The 25764-nt window shown below is 38.9% G+C and overlaps 1 protein-coding gene across 3 annotated transcripts in view; it reads right to left on the bottom strand.

Annotated features, from left to right (window-relative positions):
• Positions 1–25764, bottom strand: part of ACSL4 (acyl-CoA synthetase long chain family member 4) — a 77642-nt gene that overhangs the window by 35783 nt on the left and 16095 nt on the right. For all 3 annotated transcript variants that reach the window (XM_027535001.1, XM_027535000.1, XM_027535002.1), the window contains exon 2: positions 11473–11525. The gene's annotated coding sequence lies outside the window, so the exon portion shown is untranslated. The remainder of the gene's footprint in view (positions 1–11472; positions 11526–25764) is intronic.

Genomic DNA, 25764 nt, shown 5'->3' with positions numbered 1-25764 from the left:
TTGTGCCTTTTTACACCAATTACTATAAAATGGTAACATAATCCTTAAGCCTGCTCTGCTGTTATTCATGTTCAACTGAGCGTGGTGAAATGAGCAAGAAATTACAGATGAAACGACCTGTGATTCAGGCCCCATCTCTGTCACTGACTAGCTGTGTAACCTTGGGCAAAGCCTCTGAGCATAAGATCTGGCTAGATCAGTAGGCCTTAACTTCCTAGGGGTGATGGACCACTTTCAGAATTCAATGAGTACTATAGACCCAGTTCTCCTCAGAAAGATATGCAAAATGGTATACTCAAATTCAGGGAATTCCTGAGTTCCCTGGAATCCATCCATGAACACCAAAGGTTGACACCACCCTTACAATTTCCTGGGGCCCTTGCAACTTTAACTTTATGCTTTACTATACCTAGAAAAGGGCTTCCCTGGTGGCTCAGTGGAAAGAATCTGCCTGCCAATGCAGCAGATGTGGGTTTGATCCCTGGGTTGGGAAGATCCCCTGGAGAAGGGAACAACTACCCGCTCCAGTCTTCTTGCCTGGGAAACCCCATGGCCAGAGGAGCCTAGAGGGCTACAGTCCAGGGGGCCACAAAGAGCCAGACACAACTGAGTTACTAAACAATATACCTAGAAATTGCTTTCTCCATCTCTCTGACAAGTCTCGTCACCCTTTTTTTTTTTTTTTTCAAGATAGAATACACCAAGGGTCTATCATAGTGCCTGATCCTCAGTATGCAAGATCCCCTCTAATAATCCTCTCCTCCATCAAACATTCCATGACTACCCAAATCCATGATAGTCTCTCCTTTTCCTAATTTCCCACATCACTAGAAATGTCTACCACTCATTCTGATCCTTGATTATGTCATCATTTTTAAACATCTAAGCATCTAAGTATGCAGCACAGACCAGTAGTTCGCAACCCTATCAAATCCAGCACCTCTTTATTATAACAAATATTTTATAATACTCCTTTATAAACCCTAAAGGGTACTCAGAGATGATAGTCTACTTACACACAGTTTTAAAAATAATTCCTTACTGATAATATAAAGAAGTACTGAAAGGAAATTAATTCAAAATAAATACTTATTTCAATACATAAATTCTCAGGGACAATACCAGAAGACAAACAAAAGTCTTTAGACTGATAGAATCCCCCTAAGTGGGGAGTATCACCTCAGTCTCATTTGAAAAATGGGGCTGAAGAAGCAGAAGACAGCTTTTGACAATATTACAAACTAGCTGGATTTAAACTGTGCTGCATGCTTTTCAGTCAACTGTTTTGTTATATACACTTAATTTTTTACACAGACTTCCCTTAAGTCTTAGAGGTAGGGAAACATCTACTTAATCCTCATAGTACACACACACACACACACACACACACACACACACACACCCCACAAGGCTCAAAGAACACTGAGGTAAAGAGAGATCATTTAGTTTAGAAGTTTTCTATTTTTTCTGGTGGTGCTGAGGCTGGGGGCATGGGGTGGGTATGGGTCACTCATTTGAATAAAATCTTATATGCACATGGAAACACAAGTATAGATAAAAGAAAAAAGCAGAGTTGCTTCAGTTGGGGAAGCTGTGTGAGCACCTGAAGGGACTCTATGGAACCTCCATTTCAGCTGAGTATTTGAGCCACTGATGCTGTCTGATCTTTCATCTCCAAGGGAAGTGAATGAGTGACAGTGCAAATTGCATCCGAGGTCTGTCCCCAAGTTTGGTGCTCTTTCAAGCACCCCCCGCTCCCAGGCACCTTCCGCTCACTTTGGCCTATCATTTAAAAATCCTTCTGTATCAAAAATTTTCCAGCATTACACACAGTCTGCTGATAAATTAATTTTTTAAAAAAAATTTGAACACCTACTATGTATGTTTTGAGCACATAATACAAAGATGAATAAAACATGCTCTCAATCCTTTGCATGCACATCTGCATGTCCATATGTATGGTAGGGGGCAGGGAGATGAGTTCACAAACATATACAGTAGACTATGATAGATCCCATCAGAGAAGCAAGAACAAAAGGTATTCAAAAAAGGGATGAGATTACACCCAGTTTGGGGATCGGGGAGAGATGGAGGACGAAGGAGAACCACCTAGGAAGGTTTCACAAAAAAAGCACAGTATTTTGGGTTGGTGTAAAGGATGGGAACATTTTCAAAAGGAGAGGACAAAGACTGGGAAATGAGGATGGTCCTCATGGACTCTGGGGAATGGCTGGCAGCAGAACTGCAGGATGTATCAGAAAACAGCAAGCAGCATGGCAGATGCTTTCGAGCTTTCTGCTTTTAAAGTGCTGGTCCCCTTTTGTGATCTAAGTCATATTATTTCAGAGTCAATGCTACTAGAATGTCACTATAAGAGACACATGTGTATAGTGATTTGGTAACTTAAGATTAAACACCCTGCTATTATATTAGAAGAAAGCCTATGATAGGTTGGGTGGTAAACACCCTAATCAAAGGAGATCTGGCTTCTCAACTCAGTATCTGCTCTTAAATGTGACTCTGGACAAGATATACGACCTCTCATGTAAAGCTCTGTACCAGCGGCATCATGTGCAATCGGGAATACTGCTTGTGTTCTACTTGCTTGCCATCTACTTCATGGCACTGTTGGGAAAGTCCTCTGTCTGATCCAGCTTCACTTCCATGGGTGTGTGGTATTGGTCCCTGGAATACACTCTCAACTCTCTTGCCCCTCTCCCACTTTGGTGTACTCACTCAGCTAAACCACGACCTGGTTAAATCCAGTTTACCACCTTATCTGCACCCTTCCCCATGCAGCTGAATTTGGCTGGAGAAACACCCAACAGAGCCAAACATCCCCCTTTAGATCCATGGCTGCTCCCTCAAATGGACCCTTGAAGCTGCAGAGAAGCCATGCTGCCCTGCCCTAGGCCATCCACAGGCTTGCTCTCCTGGGGTTCATGCTTTGTTTTCTCTCTTCAGACCACCAAGTCTCCTTCACTGTCCTCAACCTCAGCTGCTGACCTGGCTTACCATTTGGCTGAGAAAACTGAAACCGTCTGAAGAGAACGTCCACAGACTCCCACCAGTGTCTCTGCAACTACTCGCATCTGTGGCCACATCTCTCCTCTCTCCTATGACTAGAGATGGGCTGGTAATGCTCCCAGCCAAGGCCGACCCCTTCTCTCATGCATGAAGCCCCTGTCTAGACTAGAAAGACCTTGATGCTGCTGCTGCTAAGTCGCTTCAGTCATGTCCGAATCTGTGCGACTCCATAGACAGCAGCCCACCAGACTCCTCTGTTCTGCTGCTCTATTAACTCTTCCTTCTCCTGCCTCATTAATTTCTCCTGCTCTGCTGAACTGGTCCCACCCACATTCTAACAGGCTATGATTTCTTTCATCTTAAAAACCATTCCCTCTCTTGTACCTTATTCTCTGCCTGTGGCTCCATTTCTTCTCCTTCTCTGTGTGTGTGCTAAGTCACTTCAGTCATGTCTGACTGTTTGGACTATAGTCCACCAGGCTCCTCTGTCCATGGGATTCTCCAGGCAAGAATACTGGAGTGGGTTGCTGGGCCCTTTTCCAGGGGATCTTCCCAACCCAGGGATCAAACCTATGTCTCTTAAGTCTCCTGCATTGGCAGGTGGGTTCTTTACCACTAGCGCCACCTAAGAAACCCTCTCCTTCTCTGTAAGACTCCTTTAAAGAGTTGTCCCCATGCCCTGTCACCCAGTTATCTCCCATTTTCTTTTGACCCCACTAAGCTCAGGTTTCCTCCTGCTGCTGCTGCTGCTGCTAAGTTGCTTCAGTCGTGTCCGACTCTGTGCGACCCCAAAGACAGCAGCCCACCAGGCTCCGCCGTCCCTGGGACTCTCCAGGCAAGAACACTGGAGTGGGTTGCCATTTCCTTCTCCAATGCATGAAAGTGAAAAGTCAAAGGGAAGTCGCTCAGTCGTGTCCGACTTTTCACGACCCCATGGACTGCAGCCCACCAGGCTCCTCCGTCCATGGGATTTTCCAGGCAAGAGTACTGGAGTGGGGTGCCATTGCCTTCTCTGCAGGTTTCCTCCTACCATTCCACAAAATTGCTTTGCTCAAGGTCACCAATGACTTCCATGTTGTCAGATCCCAAGGTCAATTAAAGCTCAGGCCTCACCCTGCCCTTGACCCACCACCAGCCTTTAGCCCAGTTGACCCCTCTTTTCCTGCTGGAAACTTCTTCACTTGGCTTCCAGGAGAACCCATTCTTCAGATTTTCTTCCGACTTCCCTGACAATTCTTTCTCCATCTTCATTGCTGCTTCTTATCTCCCATACCTCTCAATGATATAGTGTTCAGTCCTTGAACCTCTTCTTTATCTAAGCTCACTCCCAAGGTGATCTCATTTAGGCTCATAGCTTTAAACAACATAAATATGGTGATGATCCCAAAGTTTCTCTGCTAAGCCTGGAGGTCTCCCTTAAGCACTAGGTTTGTATATCCAACTGCTTCCTCAACAGATCCATTTAGATATCAGTTACATACTCATTTAATACATATGTATTAATAGGAAATTGAGCTGCTGATCATCCTTCCACAAATAGCCCACTCAGTCTTGCCCGTCTCTGTAGCTCCAGTTGCTTTAACCAAAGGCCTTCAATCAGGTTCACTTTCATCCCCCTCTCTTTCTCACAATTCCACAGCCAATTCATCAGCAAATCCTACCAGCTCTACTCACAAAACAGATACCAAAGTTAACTACTTCTCACCACCTCCACACATACCAACCTGGCTCAAGCCACTGTCTCCTCTCACCTGGAGAACTGCAATACCCAATGTGAGCTCCCTGCTTCCACTTTTATAACAAATTATAAACTCAGCAGCCAGAGTGCTCCAGTTCAATTGTAAGCTAGATCATGCCATTCCTCTGCTCAAAACCTTTCAAAGAATCCCCATGTGACTCATTCAGAAAAAAACATAGTCCTTACTCCAATCTATAAGAAGGGACCTGTCCCCCACCTCAAGTTTCTGCCTTCATCTGCGACACTGTCCACTTCCTTCTGCTACCATGCCAACTTGTTCCTTGATGTTTCTGGGACACAACAAGCATGATCCTGCCTCAGGGCTCTTGTACACGCTATTCTCTCTACCTGGAATGTTCTTCCAAGATACCTTCCCAGCTTATTTTCTCATCTCCTTTTTGCCTTTATTCAAATATCACTCCCTCAGTAAGGTCTTCCCCGTGCTCAGTTGCTAAGTCGTGTCCGACTCTGTGACCCTATGGACTATAGCCTGCCAGGCTGCAGTCATGGGATTTCCCAGGCAAGAATACTGGAATGGGTTGCCATACCCTCTTCCAGGGGATCTTCCTGACCCAGGGATCAAACTCAGGTCTCTTGAGTCTCCTACATTGCAGGTGGATTCTTTACCACAGAGCCACCTGGGAAGCCCAAGGCCTTCTCCAGTCACTCCAAAATCACAGCCCGTTTTGATTTCTCTCCTTAGTACTTAACACTACTACATCATATGCTTTATCTTTCATGTTTATTTTCAAGGCCTCCATTAGAACATAAAGGTTCCGTGAGGCAGAGTTTATTGTTTGCTGCTGAATCCTCCTACACTTGTACCTCTGTGTATGAAGTGTTCAATAAACTTGTTGACTGAAATAAGAATGGAGATGGGATTGCTCTGAAACTATAAAGTAAAAATGTATGTTAAGGGCAATAGCCAGAAGACAATCAATCTTAGTCATCTTTTTAAAAAATCACTTGTCCATGCCAACACTCCAGGAAATGGTACACTCTTAAAATTCCTGGTAATTACTTTGAACATGTGTTTAGTTGCTTGATAGAAAACATGAAACTGGACAAACTGCCTTTTCCACAGAGGAAAAAGACAAGTTGTTACAAAAGCAAGAGGATTATAGAATTTGTATCATGTGCCTTTTCACGGATGCCTTTCACAAATGCTGTCCTGCCATGTATGAAGAGGGATACTGCTGTCCCACCAGGAGGACATGAACTCTGAGTTGCACTTCCTTAAAATCAAATAATGCACTTGTATTTCAGCTGGAAAGGGCAGGGCGTCAGCTTCAGTCAGGGGATAGCGAATCATTCCTGTTGATGTTCAGCATTCCATTTGGGAATCGGATTGCATGCTCACTCAGTTGTGTCCAACTCTTCAGTGACCCCATGGACTGTAGCCTGCTAGGCTTCTCTGTCCATGGGATTCTCCAGGCAAGAATACTGGAGTGGGTTGCCACGCCCTCCTCCAGGGGATCTTCCTGACGCAGGGATCGAACTTGCGTCTCTTGCATCTCCTGCATTGGCAGGGAGATTCTTTACCAATGAGCCACCTGGGAAGCCCGAGCATCAGATTAATAACCACTTATTGAGCCTGTACTATGGGCTATGCTCAGTCCTTTAGATACACTATTTCCTTTAATCCTTCAGAAACACACTTTGAACTAATATACTAATGAACTAGGGATGTAACTTATAACTGATGATATAATAGTCTCAGACATATCATTTGATCAAGATAACACAGCTAAGTAGGGATTCTGATCCAGGTCTACTGGATTTTAAAGTCCATGCTTTTAGCTGTACTGTCTGTGACCTGGGTCATACTGGTATAATTTAAATAGGTGAGAGTGACAAACTTTGTGTATGAAAAAATCCTGATGACAACTTTGAGCACTGATCTGTCCTACAGTCTAAAGCATTTTTATAGCAGTGCAGGGGGCGGGGAGCCCTTTAGCTGCCCAGTAAGTCCTAGAAGTTTAAGTGAAAATCAGGTGTAATTTTACTTTGCTTCTTGTTTTGAGGCCAAGTTTAATGTTAAGTATTTCATTCCAGTTACTTCAAATGCTCTGAGATAGTTAGGTTAAACACAAAAAGCATTAGTAATACATGAAGCTCCAGCACACAAAGTAAACAAACGTGACATACTGATTAAAGGCTGAATTTAAAAGAAATCATCATCTTTTCCAATAGCATGTGACACAACACCCATTCAGGAAAGAGAAAAAATAATAAACTAAAGTCCATACCAAGATAATTTTTTTTTAACAAGTTTTAGAAAATGGTCTAAACCAAGCAAGGATCCATGCATCTACCAAGTTGAGACACATGGTAGAGACAAATATTCTTCATCTGTCCTTGATATATTTCCTTATGAAAATGTAACAGATATCAACGTGATAATCTGTGATTAACTGTCAGTGGTACTTTAAGAAATCACATTTTCAAATCACACATCAGTTAAGAGTAATTTAAATACCAAATAAAGAGATAATTTGCCTTCTGAAAAGGATAAGCCTGTATCCACTAAACATTAAATCAGAAAACAATTATAAAAATTCCAAGAGATTAAAACAGATATGCATACCTGTTGCACTTTAAAAGATCATACTTCGACATAGATATTGCATCAACAAGACTTTTGTAAAGGGGTGGAGTGCTTTTTTAAAAATTCCTATTTTCTTTCACACACTATTAAAAAGTTTCAAGTGATTTTAAAACATATAGGAGAAAGGTTATATACCCATTAAAGAAAACAGTTGCTTTGGTTAATGAAATCAAACTTCATAGGCACTACATTACAATATAATTAACCTTATATTTCAACATTAAAACTTTTTAAATGTTAATATTTTAAGAAAATAAAAGGCAGTAAGAGTAGCTAGCATGATCTTTTGCTTTCAGACAGTTTGCAGGACTGAATAATCATGTGAAATATATATCTGTCTGCTCTATGTAAGTCTCATGTGACTCAAAGTTGGTAAGTCAATTTAATCAATATGAAATAGCTTATACAGTCAAACTTTTGAAGTTTACAGTAATTATAATAAATACATTTGAAAGCTGAAAAAAAAGCAAAAGAAAAGCAAACACCTAGGATGACTAGACAGATGCTCTATACCACACACTGTACGCCTGCCTAGCTAGTTTGACTAGAAGAGTCTCACAGCTATGACTGATCTTTGGTAACATCTCAAACAAGATGAACCAAACTTGTTTGCTTCATCACCTGGATGGATATTAACTCCTGAAGTCGCCATCCTGCTAGTCTCTTCCCAGCTTTCCCCAGCAAAGAAAGCACCTCAGCTGCCATGTTGAAGATGCCCTTTCTTGCTCGAGCACGCATTCCCTCCCATAATGCGTTAAGAACATGCCCAGCACGTATCAGATAATGCTTTTTATAGGTCATAGGATAGTATAATTTGGATCCTATCTACATATGTTGAAATAAGGAGATGTCATGTGTTGAAATGTGGGAGCCTCATACAATGTTGTGCCTACACACCTCACACACACTGTGTACAAGTACATTTATCTTCCTCATTTTAAGTGATTGAAACACACTTGATTTTTATTTTTAAAAACACACTTGATTTTTTAAAGCTTTCCAAAGTTGAGAGTGGATTGGATATAATTTAATCCAAAGCTTACATATAAGGAATTTTGAGGATATATCATGCTAGAAGTGGCACCTGCCAACAAGACATGATGTTATAATCCAACTTTTTCAGACATCATGAAAAATGGGAGAGAAACTAAGTTCTAGGAGTTACGTGTTCAGAGAAATATAAAGGGTTCAGTGCTGTAGAAGGGAAGCAGACAACGACAATGACAACCCCAATCCCTAATCCCTGCTAAAGAGGATCTGCTACAGGTCCCTCTAGACAAAACCCTGCTGCTACATTCAACAGCCCATCATGCATGGTGTAGACTTTTTGTCTGTAAAGTCTTCCGTGTACTGGGTATTTTTTTCTTTATGATCTTAACATAAGTTAATAAAAACAATTGGATTACATATCTGACAAATTAACTCACAGTTATAAATGTGTTATCTGAATGAGAAATATATAGACTATTATCATTGCTATTTGTTACACATCTGTCTCCTATCATCTTATCTACTAATTATAATAAATCAATACAGCTGTGAGCTGCCAACCCTGAGCACAGGTTTAAAAAACAAATCTGTTAATCTGCAGTGCTATTTCCCACAGCCTTTGTTTTACAGGGAGAATTTTGCAACTTACATCTTGGCTACATGCCCTATCCTCTGGCCTTTCCTAGAGGAGGGACCAGTTTAATAGATTGGTTCGCTATGAATGTTGTTTCCCAGTACTCACACTGTTAAAAAGCCATGCAGCAAGGTAGTCTTAAACCATTTCTTACAAAATGGCTAAATAAGTCACTATGATTCAGCTACCAGGCCACCATAATGTGAAACTGTACTGTGGTAAATAACAAACAAAATAAAACAACAAAACCTCGCTCTGCTCTTCAGTAGCAAATATATCTTATAACTGAGATTAATAAAAGAGTTCAGTGACTGATAAATCTGTTGAAGACTGAAGTCTTATAGCCATTCAAATCAAAAGCCATTCAAATCTTATAGCGCTCAAATATTAGCGCTAGTAAAGAAAAGGGCATGGATATTCCAAAGACAATGAAAAAATTCAATATGTATTTTTATTATTAACATTATTATTAATGCAATACATAGTTAAATTATTCACACTGAATTATGGGTGTTCCTGACATTTGAGAAATTAAAGAATTCTTAACTAAAGAAGGATGCCACACGAAGTCAAATACAAGAAGCCATGGAAAAATACTCTGAAAGGTAATGTCTCCATGTTAAGGATGAGGAATATTTTCCATTCTGTTCTCTCTTCATGTTCATTTGTTCACCTGACCCATGCAAGCTTCACGAACGTGAGTGAGATAAGGGAATTAGGTATTTCTATTTTGAAGTGTACTTTGGGAGAGGCAAGGCACTATGCCAATTGAAGAACTCTCTCCAAAGTGTTTATTGACTCCTGAACTGGCCAGATACTCTTGCTAAAGCTTCTGGGAACTCCTGCTCTTCACCTTGGTAGTTCTTTCTCTTACACATCTAAGTGGGCTGCAGGCCAATTACAATAAATTTTTATGTGTGTGGGACGTGTGGGGTGGGGGTGGAGAGGGAAAAAGAAACAGGAAATAGATTCTCTGTGTATAAATAACTATAGGAGCCTGAATCCTACAGCCCATACAATTGCACTATGGTCTATTTCCCAAAAGAAACACTAAACCTGTTACCTTATCTCCTTTGTCAATCATGGGACAGCATGCTGCCTGTGTAGCTGAATTCGGAGACAACTAATTTTGGTCTGTTGATGAAAATCTTTGTTCATGTTCAAGATTTTTCTAATGCAGCCTAATCAGTCAACTGTAGCAATCTTTGCTATACAAGCACATTAAGTCTTTTGAATTTCTTTATACTTGGAATTCAAAAATAGTTATGAGCACATAAAAACTACTATTTCTTCTGTTTCAGTTTCATAATCTATTATAATGAGAGCGATTCTCAGAAGACCAGAAATACAAGAGAGACAGCATTGTATACAGGGCTTTGGTCCTGGCTCAGCAGCTTGACAAGCTGCACTACCTGGAACAAATTAAATGACCTTTTGTCTATTTCCTCATCTACATGAGAAAGTTGGATTCAGATTTTAAGATATCATAGACAAGTAAAAGTTTTATAAACAAAGAATGATGGTGAGGGCAATGACACAACTGCCAATTTTTTTTTTTTTTTTTGGCCAAGCATGGACATAAAAAACAAAAACCTATCATTTACTATCACCAACATTTCATAAAATACAGAACGGGTCTAACTCCTCAAAATTAGAAGGATATAACTTATAATAAGCAGCAATTTTTCAAATCGAAAAAGTTCAGCTTTAAAAATCTCATGGCCTGTGGGGCTTATTTCCCTCACTTCACCATGGGCCAGTAAAAAGTCTTCACTGGTCAGGGTACTGTCTAAAAGTAAATGTTTGGGAACTCCGGAACTAGGTAATTTTCAAGGTCCAAGGCTCAAACACTAAATTATAATTATAGGTGCTCTGTTATATTTCTTTCATTCTATATTATAGTCTAGAGTAGGTGTTTCATGAAGGACAGCACTGATGCCTAGATTTTTGAAGATTAGAAATACATTTAAATCATTTTGAGAAATAATAACTAAAATTAAGCTTCAATTTATTGGAGGAAGTATACACTACTACAGATTCAACTTCATCAATATTAATGAACCATTCACTGGACACTTACTATTAAGCTCATTTTACAGATGAAGAAATTGAGGCAAAGGTAAACTAAATAACTTTTCAGAGACACACTGCCTCAGGAGTCAGAACTGGAACTCCAATTATGACTCCACTTTTTGGTAAAACTCAAAAACAAAAAAAAAAAAAGAGATTATATTTAGATTTTAATTATCACTTCCCCATTCATAAATGAGTGACAGATGTTTTAAATCTTAGAAGCTGTCCAGAGTAAAAAGTTCTCCTATTTTACTTTTCCAAATAATGCCTTTTTAATATATAAATATTGGCAGGGCTTTTCCAATATAAAGAGAGAAAAAATGTCTATTAGTTTGGTCACTTAACTTTCTCCAAAAGCTGACAAGATTGCAAATTTAGAATTTTTAAAGGACAAATACTTACAGATTTTCTCTTTTTCTCTTAAGAAGAACCCGTATATCTTTCTGGATTTGAATCTGCAATAAGAGACAATATTTATGTGTATGGTGACATAAGAAAAGATCCTTTTTAAAAAGAAACCCATCTGCTTTTTCGCATTACCTGTGCACCTTAGTTCATGATAAGCCAGGTACCAAAGGAAAAACAAAAAATGACTAGAACTAGTACTATTGGGGTCTTACAAAAGTAACTGAGCCTGGCTCTAAGAAACAGTAGTCAAAACCCTACGGGAAAAGGGCAGATTAAGAAACAAGCAGACGACTGAACAGACATTTCCCCAAAGAAAATGGTCAATAAGGTACATAAAAAGGTACTCAATATCACTAATCATCAGGGAAATGGAAATCAAAACTACACTGAGTTCTCACCTCACATGTTAGAATGGCTGTCACTAAAAAGACAAGAGATAATGAGTGTTGGTGAGGATGTGGACAAAAAGGGACCTCTTGAGCACTGTTGGTGGGAATGCAAACTGACGCAGGCACTATGGAAAACAGTATGGAGGTTTCTCAAAAATTTAAACAACTATCACATGATCCAGCATTCCCACCTCTGCTTATATATGCAAAGGAAATGAACACAGGATACTGAAGATCTCTTCAATGCCTTCCCATGTTTAGTGAAGCATTATTCACACTAGCCAAGATATGGAAAAAAACTAAGTGTCTGCTAAGGAATGAATGGATAAAGAAGATGTGATATGCGTGCGCACACACACACACACACACACACACAATGGAGGTATTATTCAGTCATGAAAAAGAAGGAAATCCTGCCATTTTCAACAACATGGATGGACCCTGAGACATTATAGTTAGATTAAGTCAAAGAAAGACAAATATTGTATTATATCACTTATATGGAATCTGAAAAGGTCAAACTCAAAGAAACAGACTAGAAGGCTGGTTATCAGGGGCTGAGTGGGGTGGTGGAGGAATTGGGGAGATGCTGTTAAAAGATACAAACTTGCAACTAGAATGCTGAGTAAGTTCTGGAGATCTATAATGCACAGCACAGTAATTATGATCAACAATACTGTATTACATACTTAAAAATTTCTAAGAGATTAGATTTCAAATGTTCTTGTCACAAAAAAGAAATGATAGTTAACATGATGTGATAGTTGTTAGCCAATACAAAGGTATTAATCAGTATAATATATAAATATATCAAATCAACCCATTGTACATCTTAAACTTATACAATGTTATATGTTAATTATATCTCAATAATATATATATATATATATACACAATTAAATGTTTTTAAATGACAGAGAGCAGGAGTCATGATGTAAATGGTTTTATTTCTACCTCTTCTCCCAGAGTCAGGATAGGAGCCAAGTTCAGAGACAAAGTCTGACTATGGGAAACTAGTAGGTCAATCTGACTGGTTAACCCCAACCTCAATGCCCACAGGCACCCAGCTATTTTCTCATTAAAAATGAACTATTTCCTTTAAACAATACATGGCTCTTTCCAAATTCAAATACAGCACTGGTCTAAGTAGAAATGAGAGATAATTTTCATCTTCCTTCAGTGAATAAAGAGTCTTGTGACATCCTTCAATATATATACACTGTGAAGGTTTAGGATCCATTTATAGTTGAGAGTTAGTCTATTTTGGAAAATGCAGGAGAAAACTTCTTACCATCTGAATACTCAGAACAGTAAAATAAAGCTCTCCAGTAACAGATACTGTTTACTTACATTTCAACACGACTGGGCATCATATTATGCTTCAGTTTTCTTTCCATCCAGTAGTACTCGGTACTACTTCCATATGATTATAAGAATAACATTCAAACAAAATTTTTACTCTAGACATCCCAATGGAAGTTGCAAATCAAACATCCATATAACTAATCAACATACTAACTAGCTGGTATTAACTCAAACAGTTGGTTTTCTCTTTTGCTATCAGGAGGGTGAAGGAAACAAAGGTTTATACCCAGATCAATCACTAACTAAGTATGCCAATCGTTTGGCTTAATAGAACTACTTTTCAACTTCAAGTTAATACCCACAATCTACTCTAGGAAAGGGGGCTCTGGCAGTAGTATCAGTACCTGTGCAAATACAAGTGGTTAAGATTACTTATAAACAAAAGACACACTATTTAATATTTTCTTCCTTTACTCCCTGAGGGCTAACACTTGATATTAACACCAAGAGGGGAAATCTCTGCATGTTCGTATTAAAACAAAGTCCCAAGAGCTCAAAAAGAGAACATTGAGGAAGAAAAACTTCATATTTCTTATACAAATGCATGTATTTCCTCTTCCACACAGAGCTTAATTCAGATAACTAACAAACAACAAAAAACCAACCTTTCATAAAATCACATGAACTCATCTATAGGTGGTGCAGAGTCGGGACGGGATACAAAACTATCCAGTAGTTTGTGTAATTTGAAAAATAATTTCCATAGAGAAAGTTTCCAAAGGAGACCTGACACTTGGTCATTGGTCCTACAGAAAGAGAGGCTGGAGAGGATACTCAAAAGTATAAGAGAACTCTTTCAGTTGGATGAGAGGCCCATACCAACCTTTGGCTAATTTCCAGTCTGAGAGCCCTCAATCAATTGGGCAGGACAATGTAACTCTCAGATGTTCTTTAATACAAAAGACAGACATAATTTTTCTCAGCTTACTTACTTAAGTTGCTTACTTAAAAGTAAGTAAGTTGCTTACTTGCTTAAAAGTAAGTAAGCAACAGCTTACTTACTTTACAGATGATAAGTAAGAAAGTAAGTAAGTTGCTTACTTAAAAGTAAGTAAGTAAGTAAGTTGCTTACTTGCTTAAAAGTAAGTAAGCAACAGCTTACTTACTTTACAGATGATAAAAGGGAATCAAATCACATTTCCTGCTGCTGCTGCTGCTAAGTCGCTTTAGTTGTGTCCGATTCTGTGTGACCCCATGGACGGCAGCCCACCAGACTCCCCTGACCCTGGGATTCTCCAGGCAAGAACACTGGAGTGGGTTGCCATTTCCTTCTCCAAAGCATGAAAGTGAAAAGTGAAAATGAAGTCGCTCAGTCGTGTCCGACTCTTAGCCACCCCATGGACTGCAGCCTACCAGGCTCCTCCGTCCATGGGATTTTCCAGGCAAGAGTCCTGGAGTGGGGTGCGATTGCCTTCTCCGAATCACATTTCCTAACTGAGCCTAATTAAGTTTCTCTGCACAACAGAAAAACTGGCACTCGCCTCTCTCTCTAGCCTCCTCCCTACAAAATAGCATCCTCCTCTTAAAGTCATCCTATTAAATTGAAGAAATAATCTGATATAAAAGAACTAAACAGATTATCAACATGCAGGTTCTCTTTACAGATGATCAGAAATATGGATGATCTGGCTAAAATTACAATGTAAATTTGAGTCATACTTTTCACTTTCACGGATATGCAAGCTTTTGCAACATAAGGAAGTTGGAAATCCTTAGCATAGCAAATTTTTAAACAGACTGAAGCATATACCATGGTTTGTTTCCACTTTATAGTCACTTGGTGGCATGAACAAAAGGAGTAATACAGCATCTAGAGTTGATCATCTTTCAATTAGGGAATGAGGTAGCTCTGAGAAAGCCTTCCCACTAAATATCAGGGAGCATAACAGTGTCCTTGCAGCTAACAAGAGAGTGACTAAGGGAAAAAGTAATACAAATAGAAGGCAGTGTTGTTCAACCTCATGTTTTGAGACAGACTTCATAACAAACCATTAATGTGTTTAGTTTTTGCCCTTTCTGTAAATAAGTTTGTGTGCTAATGAATATTTTGGAAACATTTTTCTAAAGTAAAGTCCATATACTAAAAATGTGACAGCATCAGATGGAAATGTTTCAGGCATGATCAATCATTCTTTCCTTAATGACTCAAGGACCAATCTTAGTAAGTTTAAAAGAGAATGTTTCGGGAAACAGTGGGAAACATTAACAAAGTCCTACGCACATTGTGTCCAAATCTAAAAGTAAATCCTGGAAAGTCCCTTATGAAACAATTCCCTAAGCAACAGTGTTTTATAAATCTATGTATACAAAATTTATATACCGGCAAATACTAATGGATGAAAACTGCCATGCTAGCATATATTTTAAAGGTCAGAGATGTTGAAATAAAAAATAACACAGGTGCAAAACAGTATGTATGAGTCTATCATTATATATATATACATACATATTTGAGAAGGCACATATTCATAGAAAAATTAGCAAGACATGCACCAAATATTACTGCTATTATTGCATGGTACAATTAAAGGGGAATTTTACATGCTTTACTAATTTTAAGTTGTGTATTCTTTGATTTAGTGTCTTTCAAAGTTTCCAGAAATAAAAGTTGCTTTTACTTAAAAATTAGTTTCTCAAAATCCTAATGGAACAAGAAAATGACTCATTTAAAATGCCTACATGACAGTAATAAGGTAGTCAAATCACCGGAGGTACTGCTCAGAGTCTAAGCTACAATAGAATCTTTTCTTTTCCCTTTAAAAATATACTTGAGTATGAGTGGTCCAGGAGCTTTAAATGCTCCTAAGATTGTGGGTCACTTGACTTGTAAACATTAAAACTATTTAAGAAATGTTATAACCTAAGTAAAACTACCCAAAATCTATCATGAAAAGAGTACGGATGTAATTCCAGACTCTAGACTAGTCACAGGCTAGTCATAGACTATAATGTTGCTTCATGGAAAAGTTAAAACCAAAAAGTGTTTATAAAATACTCATGATCTCAAAAAGCTACTTGAAAAACAAACATTACAAATTATCAAATACAAGTGAAACTATCTTTTTCATTCGATCTTCTAGAAATAAGAGCTTTAACAGTTTGGTGAATACCGTTGGGGACTTTTTTCTAAGCATATTCTAATACACACACACAATTTTTAAAAACTGAATTATACTATCTATACAAGCTTGCAACTTTCTTTTTAAAAAACGGCTCTTACATGCCTTTCCATGTCAGAATACATAGATCTAACATACTACTACTTTGTTATTGCTTTTTAAATTTTTAACAGTTATATGGTATTCCAATTGTATGGCCATGTCAAAATTAAGTCTTACCAATCTACCCTGCTGCTGCTGCTGCTGCTAAGTCGCGTCAGTTGTGTCCGACTCTGTGCGACCCCATAGATGGCAGCCCAACAGGCTCTCCCATCCCTGGGATTCTCCAGGCAAGAATACTGGAGTGGGTTGCCATTTCCTTCTCCAATGCATGAAAGTGAAAAGCGAAAGTGAAGTCGATCAGTCGTGTCCCACTCTTAGCGACCTCATGGACTGTAGCCTACCAGGCTCCTCCATCCATGGGATTCTCCAGGCAAGAGATCTGACTGGAGTGGGGCACCATTGCCTTCTTCACCAATCTTCCCTATTGATAGGTATTTGGGATTTTCTAATTTCTCATCATTAGAAACAGCAATAAACACCCTTAACAATATATTTATGCCAGCCCTTCTATAGGATACATTTCTAGAAGAATTGTTAAGTCAAACTGCTAGGTTAACTGCACCTTATACCATTTATGAATTTATCTTAATCACTTCAGTTCAGTTGCTCAGCCGTGTCCAACTCTTTGTGACCCCATGAATCACAGCATGCCAGGCCTCCCTGTCCATCACCATCTCCCAGAGTTCACTCAAACTCATGTCCATCGAGTCGGTGATGCCATCCAGCCATCTCATCCTCTGTCGTCCCCCTTTCCTCCTGCCCCCAATCCCTCCCAGCATCAGAGTCTTTTCCAATGAATCAACTCTTCACATGAGGTGGCCTAAGTACTGGAGTTTCAGCTTTAGCATCATTCCTTCCAAAGAACACCCAGGGCTGATCTCCTTTAGAATGGACTGGTTGGATCTCCTTGCAGTCCAAGGGACTCTCAAGAGTCTTCTCCAACACCACAGTGTAAAAGCATCAATTCTTTGGCGCTCAGCTTTCTTCACAGTCCAACTCTCGCATCCATACACGACCACTGGAAAAACCATAGCCTTGACTAGATGGACCTCTGTTGGCAAAGTAATGCCTCTGCTTTTCAATATGCTATCTAGGTTGGTCATAACTTTTTTTCCAAGGAGTAAGCGTCTTTTAATTTCATGGCTGCAGTCACCATCTGCAGTGATTTTGGAGCCCCAAAAAATAAAGTCTGACACTGTTTCCACTGTTTGCCCATCTATTTCCCATGTCGTGATGGGACCAGATGCCATGATCTTAGTTTTCTGAATGTTGAGCTTTAAGCCAACTTTTTCACTCTCCACTTTCACTTTCAGCAAGAGGCTCTTTAGTTCCTCTTCACCTTATGCCATAAAGGTGGTGTCATCTGCATGTCTGAGGTTATTGATATTTAGTAAACATAAATAGAAGGTCATATAGGGCAAGGATTGTGTCTTATTATCTCTGCATCTATTTTGGCTTGAAAGAGCATTAAAAATCTGTTGGAATGGATAAAGGAAACTAACAGCTGTCAGAGAATACAGCTGGTTTAAGTCATTTTTTTTCTTCACATTTAATATCAGCTTTCACTTCATTAGTAACTATTTTTAAGACAGTATTTTTTTACATTATCAACTTCAGCAGATATTTTGGAAAAGTACTTATAACAAAAAACTACCATTATATTTTAGAACAATGATACAATGATAATCAATTTTAACCAAAGAGAAAATCCTTTGTTTTACTCGTTAGAAATTATTCTTTTCAGTGCTAGAACAATATATAAATTGCATATCCATGACAACAATGAATATTTCTTTACGTAGTTAGATCTGCAGTATTCTGCGGTAAATTCTTCGTTTCATTTTCTCAGTTTTGAAGCAATGTTTATTTATACTCTACCCATTGTCTTTACCCAAGCTCAAAGACAGAGTCCAGTTTGAACATTAAGAGAAATACTTCAACTATAGTTAAGAATTCTGTTACCACCCATTTTCTTACATAACTTTTGCCCTTATAATTAGTATGGTAAATTATATGAATTATATACACACACAGTTTCATCATTAGCATGGCTTTATATATATACATGCACACATACAATCTGCATATCACACACATATGTAAATTATGTGTATGTATAAAAATGACAAGTATCTACCTACAATGTAAGTACCAGACCTCACCTGGGACAGGAAGATAAACTATACACATATAAATACCATTCCTTACCTACAAAGTTATAGACTTCCAGAGCTAAAATAGGCTTTAAAATGAAAGTTTGCTGCTGTTGCTAAGTCGATTCAGTCATGTCTGACTCTGTGTGACCCATACCCGGCAGCCCACCAGGCCCCTCTCTCCCTGGGATTCTCCAGGCAAGAATACTGGAGTGGGTTGCCATTTCCTTCTCCAATGCATGCATGCATGCTAAGTCACTTCAGTCATGTCCGACTCTGTGACCCTATGGACAGCAGCCCTCCAGGCTCCTCTGTCCACAGGATTCTCCAGGCAAGAATACTGGAGTGGGTTGCCATTTCCTTCTCCCTAAAATGAGAGTAATTAGTCTCTAAAAAGAAACTCTCTTCCCTCCCCTTCCAAATGATCACAGGAGCTAAGAGAGGATCTATTTTCCAGAACATAAGGAAAGCCTCTTATATGCTTTCCTATACAGATAATGTAAGAATTTCTTTCTAATCAGTGTTGATTAGTTTTACTCTTAAGATGAAATGTGAGAATATTAGAAAGCAAAAAATTACACTATTTCTAACCTTTTGGTTACCTAGGATGAAATTAACAGTATCAAGACAGAAAGGCACATTCTCTTTAAATGCTCTCAGTAGAACAACTGCATTTAAATAAGAAATTTTTAAAGTCACATATATCAAGAATCCTATTTGTAAGATCCACCTAAGATATAGCTTGATTATTAGGAGGCAATCACTGGGGTAGAACTGTTTTAATAGCTGAAAATTGCTGCTGCTGCTGCTAAGTCGCTTCAGTCGTGTCCAACTCTGTGCGACCCCATAGATGGCAGCCCACCAGGCTTCGCTGTCCCTGGGATTCTCCAGGCAAGAACATTGGAGTGGGTTGCCATTTCCTTCTCCAATGCATGAAAGTGAAAAGTGAAAGTGAAGTTGCTCAGTGGTGTTGGACTTGCAGCAACCCCAGGGACTGCAGCCCACCAGGCTCCTCCATCCATGGGATTTTTCCAGGCAAGAGTACTGGAGTGGGGTGCCATTGCCTACTCGGCTCAGGAGCAACAATCTCCCAATAGTGATTTAAAAGAGTGTTTTGAACAAATTGATTGCATAATATCAAACATTGGACTTACCACATCTCTTCCTTCCAAGTTTACTCAAGCCGTGTGTTGATACATGGGTAATTCTGAATTTACAAGGCCTTTATTAAAATACTGAAGAACTGAACAATGCCTGAAAGAAGTATTTGTTACTTCAAGAGATCTTGACCAGAAAGTACTGCTGTGTAACAATCAAAACTTTCCAAAAGTTTGGGTAATTTTTGCCAGAAGTTACATTTTGTTTTTAAAGACATGACTCAATAAATAAACACACAGAGAGCACCAAGGTAATGAACAATAAGTACTCATGAAGCAATCATTTTAGGAGAAAAACATTAGCATTTTCTTCTACATTAAAGATGAGGTTGATAAACCACTGAGAAAAGAAAATATATTTTTAGAAATACAGACTCTTAGAGCTAAAATATGGCCTGTTTTGATGACTGGGGCCACCAGTTCCTGGCGGTACTACTGTTCATAATATTGCAAGCACCACTTTCATTTCTGCCAGGAATAATTTTTATTTGCTGAAAAAAAAAATGCACTGGAGTTCCGTCAAAAGTAGTGCCAATTAAGAATAAAGAAATTGTTCAGTGTTGCCAAATGTATACAGAAAGGCACTTTATATCCCATTGACGGAAGTATAAATTGGTATAAGTTTTATAGAAAGTAATTTGGCAATAGGCATTCAGAAGCTTTAAGTCATACATATCTCATGACTGAGTAATTTCACTCTCTACTTCTAGGACTAGCCTAAGGAAAGAGAAATGCACATGCACAAAAAAACATAGACAATAGTCACTGCTGTGATATAAATAACAGAAAACTAGAAACAACAGCAAATATCCAAAAGGAGACTGGTAAAACAATGATGTATCTTCATGATTTAACACTACAGTCATCAAACGCAGTATTGTCAAAGATTTTTAAGGATATGAAAAAACAGTCAAGATATTAATAAGTGAAATTGGTTTAAGACAAAACTTAACCAAATATATGCAGGCTACCAGCTGAAATATTCATCTCTGGATTGTAGAATTACAGGTGATTTTTAGTTTTGTCCTATTTTTTCCTACATTTTCTAAAACTGCTGCAGTGAACATATTACTTTTCTCATTCAATACATAAGTAAAAAAAATAGCACCAGTGTCAATTAATCCTAGTGTGTGTCTATGTTTATATGTGGGTATTGATAAGTGACAACGAACATGGCCCATAAGGTATTTGGCCCTACTGACATGGTAAAGTGATGCTATTTTGCTGACATAACTGCATTGTAGAGAGAAGATTAGATACTTCAGTTTTTAAACTAGACTCAAAGTAAAAGAAACTTCTTTTGCTCGTGTAATATGATCTATAAAGCAAAATAAAATCAGTGGGTTTTTTTCTTGCTGTAACTACACTGTAGCCTACCAGGCTCCTCTGTCCACAGGATTTCCCAGGCAAGAATACTGGAGTTGGAGTAGCCATTCCCTTCTCCAGGGGATCTTCCTGACCCAGGGATTGAACCCAGGTCTCCCCCACTACAGACAGATTCTTTACCATCTGAGCCACAAGAGAAGCCCACTGGCAAGTGAATAGACAATATCAAAAAGCCAGATAATCACAAGGGGTTCTGTACAGATGGAAATATCAATAATTTCCTTAATGCCCCCAGTTCCACCCACTTATCCTATTAAAACAAACAGGAACTCAAATGCCAGGTGACACTGCCAAAAGATTTAAGAGGTATGAGAAGAGTCATACTGGCATTCTTCTGCCCCACAAAGAAAATACTTTTCAGCTAGCCCAAGTATATTAATACTAATATATTATTAATATTAATATAATATTAATATCAATCAGCCCCCTAATGGGAATTGAGGCCTGCCTGCCCCCAGGTGAGCATCACAGGCAAAAGGCAGCAAATGAGTATCCTTTCTTTGCTTTCCACATGGTGATGGGAGGGATGATACAGGCAGGGGATTTCAGAACTAAACTCTCCATCAGTACCCACTTGTTTACAACCTGAACTCTGGGACCAGTGGCTCAGAATATTAGAAGATCTCATCTTACCTAAGACTGTCTTACTTCAGACATTCCAATCAACTGTGATATCAGGTTATTAATATGTACTAGCTGACTTCAAAAAGCTGTAGGAGGCAGAAAGGGTTGAATCATTTCTTTCCCTCAAAGTTTTCATTTCAAAATGTTTCGGGCAACAGTAAAGTATCATTAAGTAATCTCATTTCCTGTAAAGGCCCACACAGCTCCAACTGTGTCCTGCAATAACCTCGACAGGGCCTAGTGGCACTGAGTTCACAATGCTCAAAATGATAAAAGGCACACAGCAGCTACGCATAACATCCCACTGCAATATACAATTTACTTGAAAATTAATGTTTTTAATTTACTTGAAAATTAATGTTTTTACTCCAAAGTTAAGGGAAAGTAGTCTGTGGCTGCTGGTTAACTCAATTGAGTTGAGCCAGTGCTTCTGAAGCTAAGCTCACAAATTTGAGCCCTGTGTGAACTGGTGAAGAATCTGCCTTCAATGCAAGAGATGAGGGTTCGAACCCTGGGTCAGGAGATCCCCTGGAGAAAAGAAATGGCAACCCACTCCAGGATTCTAGCCTGGAAAATTCCATGGACACTGGAACCTGGTGGGCTCCATGGGATCACAAAGAGTTGGACACAACTGAGTGACCAAGCTCACATGCACATGAATTGGTGAAAAAAAAAGGCAATCACATTTCTCAGCTTGCTAATGTATATTCCCTGGTTGTCATGTGTTGTCCCAGATTCTTACCAGAATTCTTATCAGAGTCATCCCCCACGCCCAACCTTTTTCCTTTTTTGGGAGAGGCAACCCTAGTGATGACCCAGTAATAACCCTAACTCTGGTCCCACAGAGAACAAGATAAGAATATATGGCTACACCAGCAGAAGCCAACCTCCACAACTGGAAAGTACTAAGTACTGACTGAATCCACAGTCATATACAAATGGGCAAGTAAATGAAATAATCAGCTTTGTGCCAGTAAACACACACATGACTTTTTATTCCAAGTGTTTCAACAATATCAAATTATGATAACTTTAAATATTTTATCTACAACCAAATATTTATAATCCCACTTCTAAAATCTACTGTTTTAGATTTTAATTGGTAATTTCTAACTGAAGTCAATTCCTCATCTTACAAAGCATACACTTGTATATTAAGTACATAAAGGATAAATTAGATCCATTTTAAGAAAATACCTCCACAAATAGGTTTTTAACTTATGACTTTTAAAGACTATAATCCTATTTAAGAAGTTGTGTTTACGCTTTCACTAAATTAACCTAAATCAAATAGGTTAATTTGGCAATTAACCTATTGCCAAACCAACTTTGTGCTTAGGCAGTCATGTCCAACTCTTTGCAACCCCACGGACTGAGCAAACAAAAATTCTAACTTTGCAGGGAATACAAATCTGATACTCATTTCTGAAAAATACAACCGATTATAACTTGCCATCTAAGATTTTCTGGAAAATACAGGTTAGCAACCATAGAGCTGCATATTGAATGAGGTATTTGATTCCCAGTGATAAAAGACTAAAGCAAACAGGAGACATTCCAGGCTAACCCAGATGTTGTAAGCTTAAGGAATTTTTCACCTATTTATAAGCTTCAGTTCTTGGAAGAGGCTGTATCCAGTACAGCCTAATATTCAGCTTACTAAGAACGATTTTATTTAATTAGGCCCATCAGGAAAAAAAAAAAAAAAGACCACAGATGAAAAGGATAAGGTGCTATGCTCCATCAAAGGCTAAAGGGAGGGGGACAGTGAAGCTCCAGCACACACAACACACCACCCTGATGAGGGTAACTGTGAACCAACGTGCTGGAGCCAGCCGGCCTAGATCCAGTTCCTGGTGGTGCCACTTACTAGAGTTGAGTGACCTCGGGCAAGTTATGTACCCTCTGTGCCTCATTTGCCACAACCCTGAAATGGAGGGAATAATACTCCTACTTTCTGGGACTGCTGTGAAGCTGAAATGAGCTGATCTCACAGCTCCAGCCATCATGAACTTCTTTTAGGTTCTCAAAAGCACCAAGCTTAATCTCTCACCTCTGCATCTAGCACATGCTTTTCTCTTTGCCAAGAACATTCTCTTCTCCCTTTTCTTGGCTTCCTTTAGGTCTTAGTTTAAATGACACTTCTAAAAAGCCTTCCTTGACCTCCCCACTTTATGTCAGGTGCCTCTGCTGTTTGTCCTCCCAGTGCTCATATAGCACAACACCTAAACGTGTTCAAGTTTCTGTTCCCCAGCTGGGCTATAAGCTCTTTAAAGACAGAAGTCATGTCTGTCCCCATCATTGCCATAATTCTGAGAACCCAGCACAGTACAGGTACACAGTAGATGCTTACAAAACAGTTCTGGACTGAAATAACAAGTCATGCTAAAGAGGAAGGAGACCAAAGAACGAATTCCCACTTAAATCTTTCACTCTAGGCAGAAATGTATGCCTCTTCATATCTGAGATGTATAATACTTCCTCTCATCTATTGAGAAGTTTGAAATTAAACATGAGACATGCCACATTCCGGTAGAATACAAATTTTATAGCCATTCTGGGTAGGAATAATGATTTCACAAGCAGAGAAAGTAACAGTCTGTTCAGTATGTTTACATCTATGATTTCATGTCTCATATTCCAAAGCCTTTACTGCTATAAGTATATCGCAGCAAAATTATATGGTTAGGGTACCACTCCGATTTTCATCAGCTGGGCTAAATGAAATCCGTTAGTGCAATTGGCACAGATGGAGAGAAGCAAAGGAAGGTGAGACCATGAACACAGAAAAACAGGAAAGAAAAAAGAGCGAAAGTAGTATTAAGAGCGGAGAAGGCAATAGCAAGCCACTCCAGTACTCTTGCCTGGAGAATCCCAGGGACGGGGGGAGCCTGGTGGGCTGCCGTCTATGGGCTGCCGTCTATGGGGTCGCACAGAGTCGGACACGACTGAAGCAACTTGGCAGCAGCAGCAGCCGTATTAAGAGCAACATCAGCTGCTAGTCTACAAGGAACCACTGGGTGGCGCCAGTGCCCCTGGCTTTCCAATACAGGTATGGAACCAGGAGGCAGAGCCATCAATTAGCCTGCATCTCCCAGAGCTTAGGTTAAATGCTCACAAGTTTATTTTCAGCATACTGATGGACAGATGCAATTCACCAGATTTCAAGTTCTCTGCATGTATCATTAACACAGGCATAGGTTTTAAGGATGTTTGTTTATCAGAGACACCTAGAAGGTGGTTTGTCAACATTTTTACCTGGTGAAATTTTTCATAGCTTATCATTCTAAATGCAGAGAATCTCAGAGTGAGATGCCAGGGATTCTGAGTGGAGTGATAAGGAAGGAAAGGGATCAGAATGACTTAGAAAGCTATTTTAAAAACTATTAGGTGGTATTATCCCACATTTTAAAATAAACTTTCATGAATTGATTTTGGCAGTTTTTCTTTAGTCCCTCTTAAACCACTTTTAGTAGAAATAAAGAATATACTTTGTCTTAGTAAATAAACATGATCTTTATTGGAAATTTTTCAAAATACAAATACAGATTTTTTTAAAAACTAAAAAAAAAAACTATTAAGTTGAGCCAAATAAAATTGCTGATAGTCAAAAAACTGTTACATATCCCCCAAAATAGCAATTTCAAACAGTTCAACCAAATACACACCTATTTAGAATCAGTGGTTTAGTGAGCCACTGTTACTGATAAGAGTGTCCTATCTCTCAGGTTTGTTGGGGAAAAAAGGTTGAGAATACATGCATAGTTTCTCTGTAATCATGAAGAGTTAATTGAACAAACAAATGGAAACAAAATAACTAAAGATAGGGAATTTGCTGGCTGTCCAGTGGTTAGGACTCGGTGCTTTCACTGCTGAGGATGTGTTCAATCCCTGGCTGGGGAACTAAGATTCTGCAAGCCACATAGCATGACCAAAACAAACAAACAAACAAACAAACAAACACCCTCAGGATAAGGAATAGATTAAACTA

This window comes from Bos indicus x Bos taurus, chromosome X, assembly GCF_003369695.1.
Source record: "Bos indicus x Bos taurus breed Angus x Brahman F1 hybrid chromosome X, Bos_hybrid_MaternalHap_v2.0, whole genome shotgun sequence".
Lineage (NCBI taxonomy): Eukaryota > Metazoa > Chordata > Mammalia > Artiodactyla > Bovidae > Bos > Bos indicus x Bos taurus.
The sequence above is the reverse complement of the archived record's forward strand: the minus strand, read 5'-3'. Positions and strand labels throughout refer to the sequence as shown.